Source organism: Heptranchias perlo, chromosome 7 (assembly GCF_035084215.1).
Source record: "Heptranchias perlo isolate sHepPer1 chromosome 7, sHepPer1.hap1, whole genome shotgun sequence".
Classification (NCBI taxonomy): Eukaryota; Metazoa; Chordata; class Chondrichthyes; order Hexanchiformes; family Hexanchidae; genus Heptranchias; species Heptranchias perlo.
The window spans coordinates 44263545-44284144 of record NC_090331.1 but is presented as its reverse complement, the minus strand read 5'-3'; the positions used below and the strand labels follow the sequence as shown (position 1 = coordinate 44284144).

At 41.1% G+C, this 20600-nt stretch overlaps 1 protein-coding gene across 1 annotated transcript in view; it reads right to left on the bottom strand.

Moving 5' to 3' along the window:
* Positions 1 to 15932, bottom strand: part of LOC137323667 (activin receptor type-1-like) — a 101801-nt gene extending 85869 nt beyond the window's left edge. The window contains exons 1-2 of the mRNA XM_067987433.1: positions 15525 to 15932; positions 8340 to 8427 (exon numbers count right to left, since the gene is read on the bottom strand). The gene's annotated coding sequence lies outside the window, so the exon portion shown is untranslated. The remainder of the gene's footprint in view (positions 1 to 8339; positions 8428 to 15524) is intronic.
* Between the last annotated feature and the right edge of the window lie 4668 nt (positions 15933 to 20600).

Genomic DNA, 20600 nt, shown 5'->3' with positions numbered 1-20600 from the left:
GCTGGGACACTAAGCCCTGAAGTAAAATTTGTTGACCTCAAAGTTGCAATGTCCGCCAACTTATCTTCTGGGTTTCGCACCCGAAAATTCCAACCCCCCCTCCACCTCCACCCCCCCTCCTGGTTAGAGGTCAAAATCGTGCCCAATGTAACGCCAATTGATTTTTTGTTTTAAGGTTCTTGTTAAGGAAAGCAAAAAGGATAGCAGAACAACTTTACATCCAAACCAGAACTACAAATGTACAGCAAACACAACAGTGGAGCGAAGATTATGAAAATGTCAGGGGCACAGGGAATGAACTCACAAAGGGAGAAGGCAGTTTGGAAGCAGAGGGAGTAAGCTGGAAGGTAGCTAGATGGGGGGAGACTGAGGATCCACTACCAATCATGATGTGATGATGTGGATGTGCTTTGCACTATTAACCCCTGCACGTTGAATCCCCCTTGAGATCACAAACTTTGCATAAATTTAGAATGACTATTAATTTGCAGTTTTTGCAAAATTCATTATTCAAAATCAAACTTAGGAAACATTCTATGCAAAGCAAGTGGATTATAAATGACTATAATGGAGTGGCTTACTAGCAAACCAAACAGATTGGCCTTACACTAAGGAATGTAAGCAACTTTTAATATTAATACACATACACAGCAGTATGTTCCCATAAGTGGCTTGGTGGGGGGTGTCTTACTTTTCAGGAACTGACTCACACTGTCCTATATCTACTTGTATGACACTGTTACACTATCACCCTTTTGTGATCTAGACCAGAAACTCGTACCTTTTGCACGTGATTTACAATCTCTCTGAAGGTGACGGAGGTAGAACTAGATGAGGCAAAGTTTGGTTCAAATTGTAATTTGCTTTATTCCATAGCACAGTGAAATATACAGAACAATAGCTATGATCAAAGTCAATTTAGCTCAAATGGCACAACTTACATTTGTACTAGAATGCAAAATAACTTAGCTTTTAAACTAAATAATCTATACTGTCCCACAGACCAAGACAGAACCACTCTCTTACATGTTAATTGAATTCATATGATTTATATCAATGTGTTAATTGTATTCAGGTGGTGCGTATCAATTGGGGACTCTCTCGTAGCCATTTATATGAGAGTTTATCTAAGGTATGGAGGGGGTAATGTGGATCTCTGAATAAAGGCTTGGAAGCAACTGAAGACCAGATCTAGTATTCGATCCTTCACCACCTGGCTATCCCATTTATTACAATGCAGTTCCCAGTCTTAACACAGCCTTCTTCTGCCTGCCTATCTTGGTGTCCGCTTTCTTCTTCAAAGCCTCTCACACTCTGTCAAAAAGGCTGTCCCTCTCACTGACCAACAGAGATCAATGGATTTTCCAACACAATGGCAAGGTGTCTTTCGTAAATAACCAGAAAAACTGCCTAATTTCTTATTGCTGTGGAGATGCCGGTGATGGACTGGGGTGGACAAATTAAGGAATCTTACAACACCAGGTTATAGTCCAACAGTTTTATTTTAAAATCACAAGCTTTCAGAGATTATCTCCTTCGTCAGGTGAGTGAGTGAAAGGTTCTCAAATCGCATAGCTTATATTTGGTGTGATCGTGTCCCAGTCTATCAAAAGGTGTCGTTGGTGTTCAGACAGGTTAGCCACGGAAAACAGTACATCCCAGTATACCGAATACACAAAGGGTCAGATTACAAATGTAGAGAATCTTACAACACCAGGTTATAGTCCAACAATTTTATTTTAAAATCACAAGCTTTCGGAGATTATCTCCTTCGTCAGGTGAGTGAGTGACTCATTATATTGTTATTTAGGTAGTTACTATAACAATAAGATCCTCCAATCCCGCTGGTACATGCCAAAAAATGTTGGTGCTATTAACCCTCCCCTCCACTTCAAACATTGTTCAGGATTGTGTGCGCAGAAACTAGGAAACCAATAAACTTCAGTTCGGCTGATTCAATGGAATAATCTTACAGTTAAACCAGAGGTAACGTACTGTCAGACCCAGGAAAGCAGCAGCAAGCTTATAGACTAGTTTCAACCACATCTAGCCATGCAACATTTCAGCAAACAAGTTTAGCACTGTTACTAGGTTAAAGTTACAGCTTTCCAAAACTAAAATCAGTATTGCAAGGAATATTAGTTGAATTAAACATGCTTGTTCAATAATCAAAATTTAACAGTACATTGGAACTTCAAAAGAGTGATAGAAGAAACACTGACAACAGGAAATTAGCCATTAAACTATAATCGATTAGCTCCAGAACAGTGAGATAATTTGATTTTCTGGTGGTGAAAATCTCAGTATTAAAAAAAGTCCACAATGAATGTAAATAATAGGTTTTCATGGCAAGGCCCACAAATTCAACTTTCTATATTTTTTCTGTATTTGTTGATTTACTAGCACATTATTTATATTCCTAGAGATTCATTTTTTTTAAAAAAAATTTCTGCAATGATGGCACTGTTTTCCTTTGCAAACTTACTGAAGTTAAATTGGGTATCCCCAGGGGCATGTCAATATTTGCAGGCGGTCCCCGCACAGATAAGGATCAAACTCGTTTATATAAATACCAGAAAACACACAGTCAAGAAGAAAATCATAGAACATGAAAAGAACACATGAATCAGATGGGATACATCCAACCATGTTTCAGATTCAGGAAGAGACAAATGTCCTTAGGTCTCAAAAAGAACATTGAGAGTACTGGAAAGCTGAAAGACAATGGATGTTACAGAAAGAGCTGATACATGATCATAAGAATTACTGAACCACTAGTTTGATGTCTATGATAGAACATGTTTGAGATTTAAAACAGATGAAGAAATGTTCATGGAATCATTCTATTAAAGACATTCAGCATAGCTTCAAGAATAATGAATCATGCCAGATTCAAAATTTGCTGTATTATTTCTTCCTTGTTAGCAGCCTTACTAGACTGCATAAGAAGGCATCGATCATTGTTAAGGCTAACATATTAGTCATCAGCGTTTTGAAACAGCCAAGTTTTCAACTTAACAGCATTTTACAAGAAAAATAATTTTTCCCCCCACTGGCACTGAAGATTACCAGTATTGACCAATCAGATCATTTGTAAGGTGCAATTGGAGCCTGTCAGAACCAGATAGGCTGTTACTTACTCCCATTGCTTATAGAACACAAACATGAGACAGAAAATATTAAAGTGTGTTGTTGGTTTCCGAGCGACCCAGTTTATTTAATTTATTTTAAAAAGTTATACTAAGATGCGCTCTCAAAATTAGAGTAGGCTCCAAAACATCAAATAAGAGGATCAATTTTGCTGAGGACCTTGCATCCAGGCACTGGGCAGGCACAGTAAACCTCTCCAGGTCACTAACATCACTCAGCTGCACCCTCAGCACAGGGCCTGACCCACCCACCATACAATCTAGTCCCTTCGTTATTTTGTAGACCTCAATCAAATCGCCGCAACTATGCTTCTCTAAAGTATATAGATGCCTCTGAATCTTTTCCAAAGCCTCAATATCACCCACCATTTGAGAGGGCCAAAACTGAACACACTATTCCAAATGAGGCCTAAATCCTTATACAAGGACAAAATGGTATGTTTCATTTTGTGACGGATAGTCCTGTGAATGCAGTCCAGTACCCGATTTGCTTTGTTATTCAAAATTGCAGTACTACAAATTAGCTTAAAGATCGGCTGTTACACATGCAGAATATTTTTGCATACTTTCTTGCTAGTATCTAGCACAGCACAATACTGTAATGATCTCCGTTTCATTAATGGGTTGCCCAAGTCTTTGATACACATAATTACACCACCAGTACAGGGGCTGAACTATACACATCAGGGAGGTCCCTGACTTGATCCTTAGTCTATGCTGAGACAACACTGAGTGAAGGCAAATTAAAATTGGCTTCGGTGTCAATGAGATGGGAAGAGAAATAAAAGTCAGGATTCCCATTCCTGATTCCTGGAAGGGTCAGTCAGTGGCAAAGTGCATGTGTGGATGTCAGTTGAGGCCAATTGTGAATATCAAATAGCCTACTAATTTACGGTCTCAGCTCAGAATGGACACTTGGTTTGGGGGGGGGGGGGGGGGGGGGGAAGAAAAAAAAAAGAAAAAAATACTAAAAGGATCAGTACTCATGACCATATCCCAGCAAGGATCAAAGCCTCCTTAGATGAGGAAAGCAAAAAAAACTGACACTTTCTTCAGCCAGAAAGGTGATACACATTTCTCTGCCACCTTATCATGGAGCGCATTCAATCTCTAAGTGGAAACTGTGGTTTCATTTTCCAAATTGGCAGTTTGACATCTTTGTCATTATCTGCTTAAATTGAACTAGACAGAGTTGAAATCAAGACTCAACACTGCCATCTACTCCATTTCATTCTTTTCCAGGATCCCAAAACTCTGAATTGGAGAAGGGGGTAGAAGAGGAAAAAGGAGGGGTGGGGGGGGAAAAAAAAAGTACTGAACTTGTAGTATACCTGGTTCAAACCCTGGCCTGCACAAAAATATAAAGTCCACTAGGGCTCCCACCCAACAACTGCTATCCAATGTTCTCAGATGGAAAATACATATGTATATATCAGACGCAGCTGCAATAGGGCTCATGGCTGAATGACTACTCAAACATTTCCAAGTTTACACAGGAATAATGGCCACTTGGGGAAGGCACTGGAAGACAGATGTACTGCAGCATGACTTTTGGGATAACATTTTATATTAAAAAAAGGTTTGGACTGCGTACAATTTTTTTATGCTTTGGTTCCAGTGCAACTGGAGATGCCACAAGTGCTACCTCGATTACTTTTTGTTGCAGGTTTATAATATTTTTGTTTTTAATACTTATTTCAAAAGATCATAGTTCATAAGATCCATATAGATGAGTTATTGGGCCAAGCATGTTTCATCCATCCAAAAATACCCACAAAGCCCCCACCCCCATCGCAGCATCCAACTGTTTCTTAAATGATTCCATATTTTTCACTCCCACTATGCTGCCTGGAAGTCCATTCCATATGTTGATCACTCTTTGTATGAAAAACTTCCTAAATTCTCCTTTCATTGGTTTGACTCACTGTCCTTTGTCTCACGGTCACAGTTTAGTCTGAAGTAGTGTTAACTATTTACTTTTTCTATACTGTTTACTATTATATAGATATGTTCCTGTCAATTGGTATATAATTCAAGCTGGAGATCCTAAGAATTTATCCAACAATGAGGTAACAGCATCAAGAACATCCTTTTCCAAACCCCCACGCTCCCAAAATTCAAAACAGGACAAACCAGTAAGTTAAAAATAAAAGCACAACTGGAACTGAGTCACCTGGGCTTTATGAAATACCAGAGCCAAGGGACCACATTTGAACCAAGGGCTGTATAGTTTGAGTACCCTTGCTCTGTGCAGTCATAAGAACATAAACAAACATAGAAAAAAAGTTATTCAGCCTAGCAAACATACGCATTCCACAGACTTCATGTAAACCATTCCAGTGTCAGTGCTATCCAATCTACTTCATCCCCTGAGGAAATGTTTTGCAAAATTTCTCCCTACCACCAGTGACAGATCAAATAAAACCTACTCTTGATAATTCAAAGTCACTTAATTCAAATTACTGAATAATTTTTTTTTAAAAGACAAAAATTACTGAATTATTAGGAGTAGACTGTACACATCTAACCTTAAATCCTTCAGAATAAACAATCCTAGCAGCTCAGGAATGATCATGTTCCACACTAACATTAAAGCACTTCCGTTGTATTTATCGTTCTAATCTTTATCCTGTCCCTAACAAGATTAGTGGGGTTTTTTTAAAGTGTTAATGGACAACATTAACTGCTTCAGCTGAGAGTCTGTTCCACAGAATTTCTAATCTGCAGTTGGAAAATAAATTCTTGTTAATCTCAATGGACTTAAGATTGGTTAATTCTGTACTGGCATCCTCCAGTTTTGAGTTCACAATCCCAAATGTCATTAAATTGTATTATCATTTCCTCTCAGCTTTTAAAAAATCTGCATCATGTTGCTTCTCAATCTTCTAATCTCCAGCAAGGACAAGTTCATTTCAGCAAGTCCCTCTTCATAACCCAAGTCCCAAAATCACCTTGATCATTTTTTTTCCTGAACCCTTCCAGTACATCAATGTAATTTTAAATCCACGCACAATATTCTAATTATTAGGGCATTTTGGAATATGATGCAAAGTCAGCTCCATGAAACATGAAAAATATTTAGTGGCAACAAGGTCTAGTACAAACAGTAAACATCTGAAATCAGTTTAGCTATAAATCTTATGTTAATAAAGTTCTGCATCACACACCTGTAGAAAGAAGGAGCACTTTCAGATTCAGATACTGTACCAGCCAACTCTTAAGGCTTTGGAAATGAGATGGAAAAAAAATCAGCTGGCTCACACTGATGTTTTACCTCAGTTACCTGCTCCAGAATAGCACCAGCTCTGACTGGTGGCCAACCAGTGAACTGAAAAAATACAGTAGCAAAGACTTAAGACATCTTGTGCTGGACAAGATAGTCAAAGTACTCCTGGTTCTTTTTAGGAATTAGATTGAATGCCGTGCTCCAAACTCTGGCTCACGTTATATAGAGGCAACACATCAAGGATTGCTTTCAACGTATCCTTCTAGAAGGACAGATCAGCTTTACATACTTCAAAATAAAATTTAAAAAACAGAAATAGACAGTTTCCTAGAAGTAAAGGGAATTAGGGGTTATGGGGAGCGGGCAGGAAATTGGACATGAATTTAGATTTGAGGTTAGGATCAGATCAGCCATGATCTTATTGAATGGCAGAGCAGGCTCGAGGGGCCGATTGACCTACTCCTGCTCCTGCTCCAATTTCTTATGTTCTTATGTTCTTAAAAGTTACACCTGATCAGAAGTTAACATTGGTGATGTTTCAGTATTCAGCTGCTGGGAAAGCCCAGTAACCACATGTAGAACATGTAACCTATTGAAGGATGGGCTGAAACTGATCCTCATTGTGACCAGAACAATGTTTTGAGCAAAGAAAATATATGACACTTCAGAGATTGAGTGACACCAGAGACTGACTCAAACCAAAATGACTTCAAAAACAGAAGAAATGAGTTGTAGTAGCAAACAGATCAAACAACCAATATAATGCAAAGACCTTAATAACATCTCCAAGTAAAGAGCAATAGAAATTGTCTGCAGAAATATTTGAACTGTACAACACTAAGATGAAGTACTGGTGGTTACAGGTCCATCACTGGTGGTGGCAGCGATTAGAGGTTTCAAATTAAATGTTTTCAAACAACATTAATGCTTAAGATTTCTCCTAACACACATTAGTACCAATCACCCAATACCTCTAAAGACAACACAGCCCTTTGCATTAATTTTATTTTCTGAAGAGTATCTTTAAATAGCCAAGATACTTTGGAATGATTACCACTGAATATTTAAAACTGAAACCAGCATCACTCAAAGATTGATACTAAACTGCATAGATTTGAATCGTCTTGTGTATGCCCCATAGATATTGCCACACTTTAAACATCACAAGCATTTGTCAAACAAGAGTTCTGTAATTTATTGAAGCACACAACTCAAAGTTCAGAGTGTTGGTATGATACATGTATTTTAATTGTAGATTATAAACATATGTTTGCTCTTTCAGATCTGTAGTGGAGATTACATCATGTCCTTTTAAAATAATTAAAATTCTATAGTTTGTAGGTTCCAATTATCACAATTCTGACCTGTACTTAACATTTTAATGACAGAGGAGTTGTAGGTGATATTTTTTGTTGCATGTTCAACTACTTATTTTTTTTGATGCAAAAAAAAACTTTAACCAACAGAAAAAAAAACTATTGATAATTGACACCTTAGTCATTGGAAGAAAGCCAAAATTTGACCTTTGGAAATTACATCTTCAGCTCTGCACAGGCTGTAAAACTATATCAGGATTTTATAAAAAAAGGTGGAAATCTGAGTTGTCCATACTGGTTTTACAAGCACTTGTAAAAAAAAACTCACAAAAATACATTCTTAGGCATAAAAAATGCCTACCATTAAGAGCTGAAAACATATAATGCTAATATGAAAAAAAAGTTGAGATCATTTAAACACCTGCTACATCAATGACTTTCAGCAGACATTCCTATACCAAAAAAATGCTATTAATAATAAAAGGTCCACAGTTCAACACAATAATGCAATCTTGACAAAAAAAGATTGGCCGCAATATTCAATCTGTGATATGCCAAATGTTTGTGACAACATCAGTGAATCTAGTGATTATATAAAGCGTTTTAAAATATTTATCCCAAACTTTAGGAGAGCGATACACAACTCACCTGTATGTTGCTTTCCTAGAAGCAGATTTCGAAAACGGAGAGTGCAGAAGACCAGCTATTCGTTTTGAGTCAGTCCCTTTCAACAGGTCTGCAGGACAGAGACAACAGACAGTTATATTCCTCTTCCACCTACTTCCACCTCTGTAACATCGTCTGTCTCTGCCCCTGCCTCAGCTCATCTGCTGCTGAAATCTGTATCCATGCCTTTATTACCTCTAGGCTTGACTATTCCAATGCTCTCCTGGCCAGCATCCCTTCTTCCACCCTCCAGAAACTTGAGCTCATCCAAAACTCTGCTGCCCGTATCTTAACTCGCACCAAGTCCTGCTCATCCATCACCCCTGTGCTCGCTGACCTAATTGGCTCCCAGTCCAGGAACACCTCGATTTTAAAATTCTCATTCTTGTTTTCAAATCCCTCCATAGCCTCCTCCAGCCCTACAATCCTCAGATCTCTGCATTCCTCCAATTCTTGCTCCTTGCGCATCCCCTATTTTAATCACTCCACCATTGGTGGCCTTGCCTTCAGCTGCCTAGGCCCTAAGCTCTGGAATTCCCTCCCTAAGCCTCTTCACCCCTCTCTCCTCCTTTAAGGCGCTCCTTAAAATCTACCTACCTCTCCTTACGTGGCTGGTGTCAAATTTTGTTTGAAAAATCGCTTTGGTGAAGCACCTCAGAACATTTTACTACATTAAAAGCGCTATATAAATGCAAGTTGTTGTTGTATATAATGTTTTCAATAAATTTTGAGGGAAGAGATGCTGAGCCAGCCCATTGGTCCATACATACCAGTGTTATAATGTGAATTTACATCAAGACACCAAGCAACCACTGTTGTACTGGTTCACCGCTTTTAAAAAGGTCATGGACCATAATCAGAGTGGATCTGGAAACCCTGGTAAATCTGTGTCTCCACTGCAAAAATCAGCATGTTACGAGACAGCACTATACTAGTGTAAAAGCACCATTATTATTTACACTACTTGAGACTACATATTGCAATGAATATTACACAATATATATGCAAGTCGCTCAAAGTGGCCCATAATCCTTTCACTTCACACAAGTTCGACACAATCATCCCTGATGTTACAAATTCTTAAATAATCTTATTACAATATAGCTCAGCATGAATTCAGAGAGATTCAAATTCTAGAGCTGATTTTTCAACATCATATCCTTGAGTATGAGACAGAAGAATAACAAACCACCATCATGATCCAAGCAGAGGATTTTGCTGTTTACACATCTGTCCAGTATGAAGAACCTGCAGTCACTATCAGGACATTCAAAGTCCATATGGAGAACAGACTTAAAAGTATGGTAAGGAAGTATTCATTTTGAAGAGATACATCTAAACAGAACCAAAGTAGGTAAAAGACAAAATTCAGCCCAACTTTCCATGAGCTGTCGACATATTTCCATGAACAAAATTACAGAGGGTACAGGAGAGAAATTAGCCCCACCTATCAGAAGCCAAAATTGGACAGTGTAACCTGGATTCAACCATAATAGGAAGGCTAGACAAGAAGTTTAGTAAGTGTAATGGGCATATGAAATTTTAGTGCTGTAGACTTTTTTCATTAGGATTTCATCAAAATATAATGGTGGATATGTGAATTTTATTTTATGTAAAAGTTAAATCTGCACGCCAAACATGGCAATACAACTTTGTGTTATTATTGAGTTTTCCTAATCATGGTTCCATCTAACCTCTTTTATATTATGTGTTGTACCTTCACATACATTTTAACATTGCATGCTGTTTGAATTGTACAATTTCAGAAACATAAATAAACATGTCATACCAATAAACTTTCACAAACATATTTTGGAAATATGTCATTTCTACATAATGCAAAACATAATACAACAATGTTTTCTGTGAACAAATGTATTAAGAAGTAATGATTTATTGTTCTAACTATCTGTAACGGTTTTGGGGGCAGGGGGGAAGAGAGGAAGAGAAGACTGCACAATGCACATGTGGGGAACAAAAACATTTCTTATGTCGTACAGCCTATAGTTTTTTTAATCTTCTCAGGTTTAAATTTTGTTCACGGCTAAAGAAATATTGGAAAAATCACATTAACTTCAACTTGGTTGGATCACTTCCTAATAATTGGCTAAAATAGAAAAATACAACAGTGAGGAAAGCTGAACCAACTTAGAGAATGATTTAAATATACACAATCAAATAAAATCCATTTTCCCACCTGGTGGAAAGTGGGCAAAAATTGTACTGACACTTGGAAGATAATTTTCCCTCAAAATCTGCATTAGGATTATGAATGGAAAGATGGAAAGAAAAAGGGAACATACCTACCCTTTCAAGTACAAGCCAATTTCATTTTGGACCTCTTTACAATTTAAAAATACATTTGCAAAATCAATACATATTTGAAACACTGCAATAAAATAATTAAATACAACATGCAAAAATGTTCCAAGGACTATACAGAGGAAGGAAAAATAAAAAGGAATAGAGGCCATAACTTGATGGGAGAGAAACCAAAAGCTTGGTTAAAAATATGGGTTTTAAACTTGGAAAGTGCAGTTGCGAGGCAGAGGGAGAGAATTCTGAAGAGTAGAGCTAAGGCAGTTGAAGGCACTGCCGCCAATGGTTAGGCAAAGGGAAAGGATACACAGAACAGCAGAAGCAGAGGACCAAAAGAAGCAGGAGGCACCATAAGGCTAGAAGAGGTTGGAGAAATATGTTGGGTGGGGCCATGAAAGGAGTTGAATATAAGGATGAACTTTTAAAAATTCAAAGTTTTGAGCGACAGGAAGCTAGTGTGGATCAACAAGGATACGTGATGGTGGAGTAGAACATATAGCAGACAGAAGGTGAGTTTTGGACGTTAATGTTTATGGAGACTGGAGACTGGGAAGCCAGCAAGAAGAACATTGAAGAAATTGAGTCTGGGGATGACAAAAATGTGGTTGAAGGTTTCATTGACAGGGGTTGAGGCAGGGCATGGATAGGAAATATTGTGGAGGTGCAAGTAAGCACTTTTAGTGGTGGTTATGGTGCTGGGTTTGAAGCTTAGTTCTGGATTAAACAGGATGCTGAGGTTTTCCACAGCTTGATTCAGAGTGCCGGGGAGGGGGGGATGGAGTCAGTGGCAAGGAAGGAGTGTTTATTGCAGGGGCAAAAACTATGCTTCCATCTTCCCAATGTTCAATTGGAAAAAAAATTCTAACTCTTCCACAACTTAATATCAGGCAGACAGTCTGACAGCACAGAGGTTGTCTTGAGATTGAGGGAAGTAGTGGCAAAGTAGAGCTGGGTGCTGTCAACAAACATATGGCCACCTGACTGGAATGGAAGGAGGCCATGGACTAGTTCAAGAGGGACATTAGCCTGGGAATCATGGCCAACACCTCTTCAATTTCCATCCTTACTTCCCTCAGCAACCTAGGATGCATCCCATCCGGACCAGGTGACTTATCTACTTTAAGTACAGCCAGCCTTTCTAGTACCTCCTTTTTGTCAATTTTTAGCCTATCCAGTATCTCAACTACATCTTCCTTTACTGAGATTCTGGCAGCACCTTCTTCCTTGGTAAAGACAGAAGCAAAGTACTCATTTAGTACCTTGGCCATGCCCTCTGCCTCCATGAGTAGATCTCCTTATCGGCCCCACCCCTCCGCTTCCTACCCATTTAAAGGCCTGAAGACAACTTTTGGATTCCCTTTTAATGTTGGCCGCCAGTCTATTCTCATACTCTCTCTTTGCCCCTCTTATTTCCTTTTTCACTTCCCTTCTGAAACTACTATATTCAGCCTGGTTCTCGCTTATGTTAGCAACTTGACATCTATCATACGCCCCCCCCCCCCTTTTTTTCTGCCTCAACTTACTCTCTCTCTTTTGTCATCCAGGGAGTTCTGCCTTTAGTTGCCCTACCTTTCTACCTCATGGGAATGTACCTAGACTGTACCCGAACCATCTCCTCTTTAAAAGGCCACCCATTGTTCAATTACAGTTTTGCCTGCCAATCGTTGATTCCAATTTAACCATGACAGATATGTTCTCATCCCACTGAAATTGGCCCTTCTCCAATTGAGTATTTTTACTTTAGAGTGGTACATGTCTTTTTCCATAGCTATTCTAAACCTTATGATACTTTGATCGCTATTCCATAAATGGGAAACATCTGACACTTGCTCCACTTGGCCCGCCTCGTGCCCAGAACCAAATCCAGCAAAGCCTCCTTCCTCGTTGGGCTGGAAATGTACTGCTCAAGAAAGTTCTCTTGAACACACGTCAAAAATTTCCTCCCTCTCTGTCCCTTATATTACTATCCCACTCTATATTAGGATAGTTGAAGTCCCCCGTTATCACTACTCTATGGCTTTTGCACCTCTCTGTAATTTCCCTTTAAATTTGCTCCTCTATAACCTTCCCACTAGTTGGTGGCCTATAGAATACATCCAGTAGTGTAATAGCACCTCTATTGTTTCTTCACTCTAACCAAATGGATTCTGTCCTTGACCCCTCCAGGACATCCTCTCTCTCCCCAGCACTGCAATATTCTCCTTAAATCAATACTGCCACACACACACCCCCACCCTCCTCCTTTCTTTCCTGAACACCTTGTATCCAGGAATATTTAGTACCCAATCTTGCCCTTTTTTGAGCCAGGTCTCCTTTATCACCACATCATATTCCCATGTGGCTAATTGCACCTGCAGCTCACCAATCTTGTTGACCATGCTTTGTGCGTTTACACATGCACTGTATACCAATCTTAGACTTTCTTGTACTCTCTCTCAGTCTGATCCCACCTAATATCATACTATTTCTTATTGTAGTACTATGTTTATCTCCCAATCCTTTGTGCACCTTGTTTCTCCTTTCCAGTGCTTCATCCTGGTGCCCATCCCCCTGCCAAATTAGTTTAGGTGCTGGCCATAATCTTCCAAACATCCTTAGATACGGGGGTGGTGCCAGAGGACTGGAGAATTGCAAATGTTACACTCTTGTTCAAAAAAGGCTGGAAAGATAAACCCAGCAACTATAGGCCAGTCCGTTTAACCTCGGTGATGGGGAAACTTTTAGAAATGATAATACGGGACAGAATTATCAGTCACTTGGACAAGTGTGGATTGATTAGGGAAAGCCAACACAGATTTGTTGACGGCAAATCGTGTTTAACTAACGTTTTTTGATGAGGTAACAGAGAGGGTAGATGAGGGCGATGCAGTTGATGTGGTGTATATGGACTTTCAAAAGGCGTTTGATAAAGTGCCACATAATAGGCTTGTCATCAAGCCCATGGAATAAAAAGGGGCAGTAGCAGTATGGATACAGAATTGGCTACGTAACAGGAAGCAGAGAGTAGTGGTGAACGGTTGTCTTTCGGACTGGAGAGTGGTATTCCCCAGGGGTCGGTACTAAGACCACTGCTTTTCTTGATATTATTGACTTGGACTTGGGTGCACAGGGCACAATTTCCAAGCTTGCAGATGAGACAAAACTTGGAAGTGTAGTGAACAGTGAGGAGGATAATGACAGACTTCAAGAGGATATAGACAGGCTGGTGGCATGGGTGGACACGAGGCAGATGAAATTTAACTCAGAAAAATGCGAGGGATATATTTCGGTAGGACGAATGAGGAGAGGTACTATAAACTAAAGGGCGCATTCTAAAAGGGGAAGAGGAACAGAGAGCTGGGGGTATATGTACACAAATCGTTGAAGGTGGCAGGGCAGGTTGAGAAAGCAGTTAAAAAAGCAGACAGGATCCTGGGCATAGAGTACAAAAGCAAGGAAGTCATGATGAACCTTTATAAAACACTGGTTCGGCCACAACTAGAGTATTGTGTCCAGTTCTGGGAACCGCACTTTAGAAAGGCTGTGAAGGCCTTAGTGATTTACTAGAATTGTTCCAGGTAAGAGGGACTTCAATTATGTGGATAGACTGGAGAAGCTGGGGTTGTTCTCTTCAGAGCAGAGAGGGTTGTGAGGAGATTTGATAGAGGTATTCAAAATCAAGAAGGGTCTAGACAGAGTAGATAGAGAGAAACTGTTCCCACTGGCGGAAGGGTTAACAACCAGAGGACATAGATTTAAGGTGATTGGCAAAAGAACCAAAGGTGACATGAGGAAAAACTTTTTTAAAAAACACAGCGAGTGGTTGGGATCTGGAATGTACTGCCAGAGGGGGTGATGGAGGCAGATTCAATCATGGTCTTCAAAAGGGAACGGGATTAGTACTTGAAAGGAAAAAATTTGCAGGGCTACGGGAATCGGGCAGGGGAGTCGGACTAGCTGGTTTGCTCTTGCATAGAGCCGGCGCAGACTCGATGGGCCGAATGGCCTCCTTCCATGCTGTAACTTTTCTATGATTCTAGTCCAAAACCAGCAAAGCAGTGGAGTTTATCCCAAAAGCCTGCAGAACACAGCCTAAGGAAACCTATGGTTATTATTAATTAAATGCATGAGTATAAAGAGGGATCAAAGCAAGTATTTGAGGGGAAAGAATCCCTTCCTCTGATGAAGAGAGAGTTATATGCCTCACTGATTATCCTTTCAACTAATTTTGTACAAGTAGCAGAACTGTGTTTAATAATATCTTAGAGCTGAACGTCACCCTACTTACATTCTGTGTAATAATGGTCCGCTGCAATGGTGCTCAATAGGAAATAAACTGCAGAAAGTGAAAGATATATTCCCAGCCAATAATCCATCACATGGGACATCGAACTTGGTCGAAACTCGACAGTAATTACAGCCCCGAGCGTGGCAGAGTGAATATAATTCAATGCCCTGCCAGGTTATACCTCAAGCCGCCATTTAAACTTGGAGAAAAGTACCAAAAGGGGGAAAAAAGTTGTGTGGTTCCCAGGATTCTGACCAGGCTCCTATGGTTACCCTGTTGAAGAGAGATTTAAAACTTTGCATTGTAATGTGTAACAGCTGTGACCACACTTGGCTGGGGCTGCAACAACCAAACCGGCATTTGATCTTTTGAAGCTGTGCGACTGTATCAGATGGGAGAAAACTTGAACAATAACTTGGCCGAGGTTTTCTAAATCCTCGGGTACAAGAACAAAACCCTGAATCTATGTTATCTGGAGATTGTGTGAAGATGTGTTGACACTCCACCTATCTCAATCAGCTCTGCACAGCTAATGAAAGGACTCGTTTATTTGTCTGAAGTTGGAAAGAGCTTTAACTTACCTCTCGCGAAGTCAAAATTCCTCCTTAGACGAGGCCGACATCGATCCAAACCTTCAATCAGGCTTTGCCGCTACTTAAAAAAAAATGTTCAACCATTGAACTAAGTGGAGTTTGGAGACGAACAGGACGGCTCCCCGAAACTGTACCGACGCGGTGATGTCAGCCAAATTCAGCCGACATTGCTCTTCCGGAACTCCAAGTTTGTGATTATTTTTTTGTCGCGATTGCTGGGTTTTCCCTTGTGTAAAGGGTTGAAAAAGCTGCCGATCGCACTATCCGATGCGTTTTTGTTGTGCTGTTTTTCTGCCCCGTGGAGCGACAGTCTCTCGCTCTGATCAGTCCCAGGCTGTAATTAACAAGCCTATTACCACATCATTTCCTCTTTGTCCAAATTCCCCGAGCAGGCACCTGGGGCGAGGGGGAGGGGGATGGGGACTCGGGCCAATTAAATATCAGACACCGTCTATTCAGACTTGACAGCGCATTCCTTTTCTGTTGCAAATATTGGGAAACCAATCCAGTTGCAACTTTTTTAACCTCAGATATCTATTATGATAAAGTTCATTACGAAATATGTTCTTTTCAAGGCGTCTGTTAGTATGAAGCTATTAGCACCCATTGAGTGAATTTTTTTTCAAACCAAACTGAACGTTGCTAGTTATTCAGATTTTAATCAAAGATAACTAACGTGTATTATGTTTTGTACAAATGCCCGATTAATATTTGTAGTTTTTATGTTTTGTATACTGGCAGATCTCCCGTGGCATTGCTTACCATGAATCAGAGAATGTACGATTTCCTACCAATATAGGTAGTGTGGGACGAGCTGGAATGCTCTTGCGTCGAGCCAGCGTGGACTCAATGGGCCGAATGGCCTCCTTCCGTGCTGTAATCTTTCTATGATTCTAGGACATTGATTTATGGTGGTCAATTAAGCCAAATTATGTTTTTATTACATGGTATTGTGGGATTTTTGCCAGTGTTTTAAAGTTCAAATTCCATGATTTTATACATTTTTCTGCAAAAACTTCAAATCGGTGACCATGATTATCTGTCCTTTACCTATAGACTCAGTTTTTAATCTTTGTTAAAGCTCAGAATGCAAAGAAAAGTGGCAGATGAGGAGTACCAGGTATTTAGCAGTGCTGGAGGGGAGGGGGTGTTTTGTGGTTTACCAGTACTGGAGGATCTTTAGCTTTGGTAGCATTGGAGACAGGACAGAGTCCTGGTGCTTGGCAGTTTTGGTGGTTCTGGGGTTTAGCAGAGCTGTGGAGTGTATCCAAAGCCTTAGCAACAATGAAGGTGGGACTCCTGGAGTTTAGTAGCACCAAGAGGATGGTGGTTGGGTTTGACAGCACCAGGCTGGTTACCATGGAGTCAGGCAGCGTGGGGGTCCTGAGAATTGGGTACTCTAATTGGGAGGTCATGGGACCTGGCAAGGGTGGACGGGGAGATAATTTGGAAAGATGTTCTCTTCACTGACAGTTAAGTAAGTTTTTTCATTAAGTTTTGGAAAATAAAATAGTGATTTTGACACTAATATGACTGCTTTCATAAAGATAAATTAAATATATAAAAATATCCCCAGAACATTGTTCTTGTGCCAAATAAATTACCTCATAAAACACTCAAAAGTTAATACTGTGCTCTGTTTCCATGTAGATGGTAAGGTGTCAAAGTGGGTAATGGTGCATATCTCTGATGAAAGAATTTGGAAAGAAGAGCAGCGTTATGCATGTGGACAGGGCAAATGCTCAACATACATCCACCCTTCAGGGAAAAGCATTAAAGAAGGTGGAAAAAGAAAGAGATCTGGTTGTTCTAGTGCACAGATCTCTAAAGGTTCATAAGCAATGCCATGAAGCGATAGCTAGAGCGATTAGGGTGTTGGGGCGTATGTATAGCACAATTGACTATAAGACAAAGCATATGATTTTGTCCTTGTACCTATTTAATTGGAACAAACTATCAGGCCTCAGTTGGAATACGGGAGTCGAGTTTTGGTCTCCTCACATGATGGGTGATTTTGAGGCTTTGGAAAGGATGCAGAGGAGGGCCACTAGACTAATTCCTAGTTTAAAGCATCTTAGTTAGCAAGATAGGCTAAAAGAGCTGGGACTCTACATTTTAAAGAAGCATAGACTTAGGGGTGATTTGATCGACGTTTATAAGATGATGAAGGAAATAGGTTGCGTTCGAGTTGACAGTTTGTTCCAATTAAATAGGTTAGAGAGGACCAGGGGTCAAAATTTTAAGTTATATAAGGTCAGGTGTAGGTTGGATGTCAGGAGGTGGTTCATTTGCCAGAGAACAGTGGACCTTTGGAACAGGCTGCCGGCTTGTGCAGTGGACGCCAATTCGCTGAATTCCTTCAAACGAGAGCAGGACCTGCTTCTAGAATGGGCAGAGATTACCTTTTACAAAACGTAGATGCTGCAAGGAATTATTAGGGTCAGAGTGATTTCCTGGACTAGTTTTGAACGCCTGGGGAGTCAGAGAGGAATCTTCCAGATTTTTTTCTCCAAACTGGCCTGGTATCACAATTGTGTGTTACAGGCTGGGTGAACCAGAGGGTCTTTTCCTGTCCGTCATTGTTCGTATGTTTGTATGTGTCTAAACCACTTGTCTAGAGGTAGTGAAACAAGTGTTTTTGATTTTTTTTATTTGTTCATGGGATGTGGGCATCGCTGCCAAGGCCAGCATTTATTGCCCATCCCTAATTGCCCTTGAGAAGGTGGTGGTGAGCCGCTGCAGTCCGTGTGGTGAAGGTTCTCCCACAGTGCTGTTAGGTAGGGAGTTCCAGGATTTTGACCCAGCGACGATGAAGGAACGGCGATATAAGTCAGGAGTGTGATGGAATACTCGCCACTTGCCTGGATGATTGCAGCTCCAACAACACTCAAGAAGCGCAACACCATCCAAGACAAAGCAACCCGCTTGATTGGCACCCCATCCACCACCCTAAACATTCACTCCCTTCACCCCCGGTGCATAGTGGCTGCAGTGTGTACCATCCACAGGATGCACTGCAGCAACTCGCCAAGGCTTCTTCGACAGCACCTCCCAAACCCACGACCTCCACCACCTAGAAGGACATGGGCAGCAGATACATGGGAACAACACCACCTACACATTCCCCTCCAAGTCACACGCCATCCCGACTTGGAAATATATCGCCGTTCCTTCATCGTCGCTGGGTCAAAATCCTGGAACTCCCTTCCTAACAGCACTGTGGGAGAACCTTCACCACACGAACTGCAGCGGTTCAAGAAGGCGGCTCACCACCACCTTCTCAAGGGCAATTAGGGATAGGCAGTAAATGCTGGCCTTGCCAGCGACGCCCACATCCCATGAACGAATAAAAAAAATATTTTCAAGTCGGGATGGTGTGTTCCCATGGTGCAGGTGGTGTTGTTCCCATGTGCCTGCTGCCTTTGTCCTTTTAGGTGGTAGAGGTCGTGGGTTTGGGAGGTGCTGTCGAAGAAGCCTTGGCGAGTTGCTGCAGTGCATTCTGTGGATGGTACACACTGCAGCCACGGTGTGTCAGTGGTGAAGGGAGTGAATGTTTAGGGTGGTGGATGGGGTGACAATCAAACTGGCTGCTTTGTCCTGGATGGAGTCGAGCTTCTTGAGTGTTGTTGGAGCTGCTCTCATCCAGGCAAGTGGAGAGTATTCCATCACACTCCTGACTTGTGCCTTGTAGATGGTGGAATGGCTTTGGGGAGTCATGAGGTGAGTCACTCGCCGCAGAATACCCAGCCTCTGACCTGCTCTTGTAGCCACAGTATTTATGTGGCTGGTCCAGTTAAGTTTCTGGTCAATGGTGACCCCCAGGATGTTGATGGTGGGGGATTCGGCGATGGTAATGCTGTTGAATGTCAAGGTTAGACTCTCTCTTGTTGGAGATCGTCATTGCCTGGCATTTGTCTGGCGCGAATGTTACTTGCCACTTATCAGCCCAAGCCTGGATGTTGTCCAGATCTTGCTGCATGCGGGCACGGACTGCTTCATTATCTGAGGGGTTGCGAATGGAACTGAACACTGTGCAATCATCAGCGAACATCCCCATTTCTGACTTATGATGGAGGGAAGGTCATTGATGAAGCAGCTGAAGATGGTTGGGCCTAGGACACTGCCTTGAGGAACTCCTGCAGCAATGTCATGGGGCTGAGATGATTGGCCTCCAACAACCACTACCATCTTCCTTTGTGCTAGGTACGACTCCAGCCACTGGAGAGTTTTCCCCCTGATTCCCATTGACTTCAATTTTACTAGGGCTGCTTGGTGCCAACACTCTGTCAAATGCTGCCTTGATGTCAAGGGCAGTCACTCTCACCTCACCTCTGGAATTCAGCTCTTTTGTCCATGTTTGGACCAAGACTGTAATGAGGTCTGGAGCCGAGTGGTCCTGGCGAAACCCAAACTGAGCATCGGTCAGCAGGTTATTGGTGAGTAAGTGCCGCTTGATAGCACTGTCAACGACACCTTCCATCACTTTGCTGATGATTGAAAGTAGATTGATGGGGTGGTAATTGGCCGGGTTGGATTTGTCCTGCTTTTTGTGATCAGGACATACCTGGGCAATTTTCCACATTGTCTGGTAGATGCCAGTGTTGTAGCTGTTCTGGAACAGTTTGGCTAGAGGCGTGGCTAGTTCTGGAGCACAAGTCTTCAACACTACAGCCGGGATGTTGTCGGGCCCATAGCCTTTGTTGTATCCAATGCACTCAGCCGTTTCTTGATATCTGATTGGTTCCTGGAAAATAAATACCCTATTTTCCTTACTGACTGCAGCTCTCAAATTCTCAACAGGGCTTCTGGGACCTGAGTGAACCACAGGACAAACAGTGTACCTCCTTCCTTAACCAGTGAGATTTAAAGATTGAGAAATAAGCAGAGGAAGGACTGAGAAGGAGGGTGAATTAGAGTGGGTGATTTCAATGTCAAATCGGGTACAGAAAGAGAAATACAGGGAAAGAAAGATTGGATTAAGAGAGAGAGAAAAAAGACAGAAAAGAAAAGTAAGAATAAAAATTAAACTTTTTTTATATCTCCTAAAATAATTCACAACCTGAA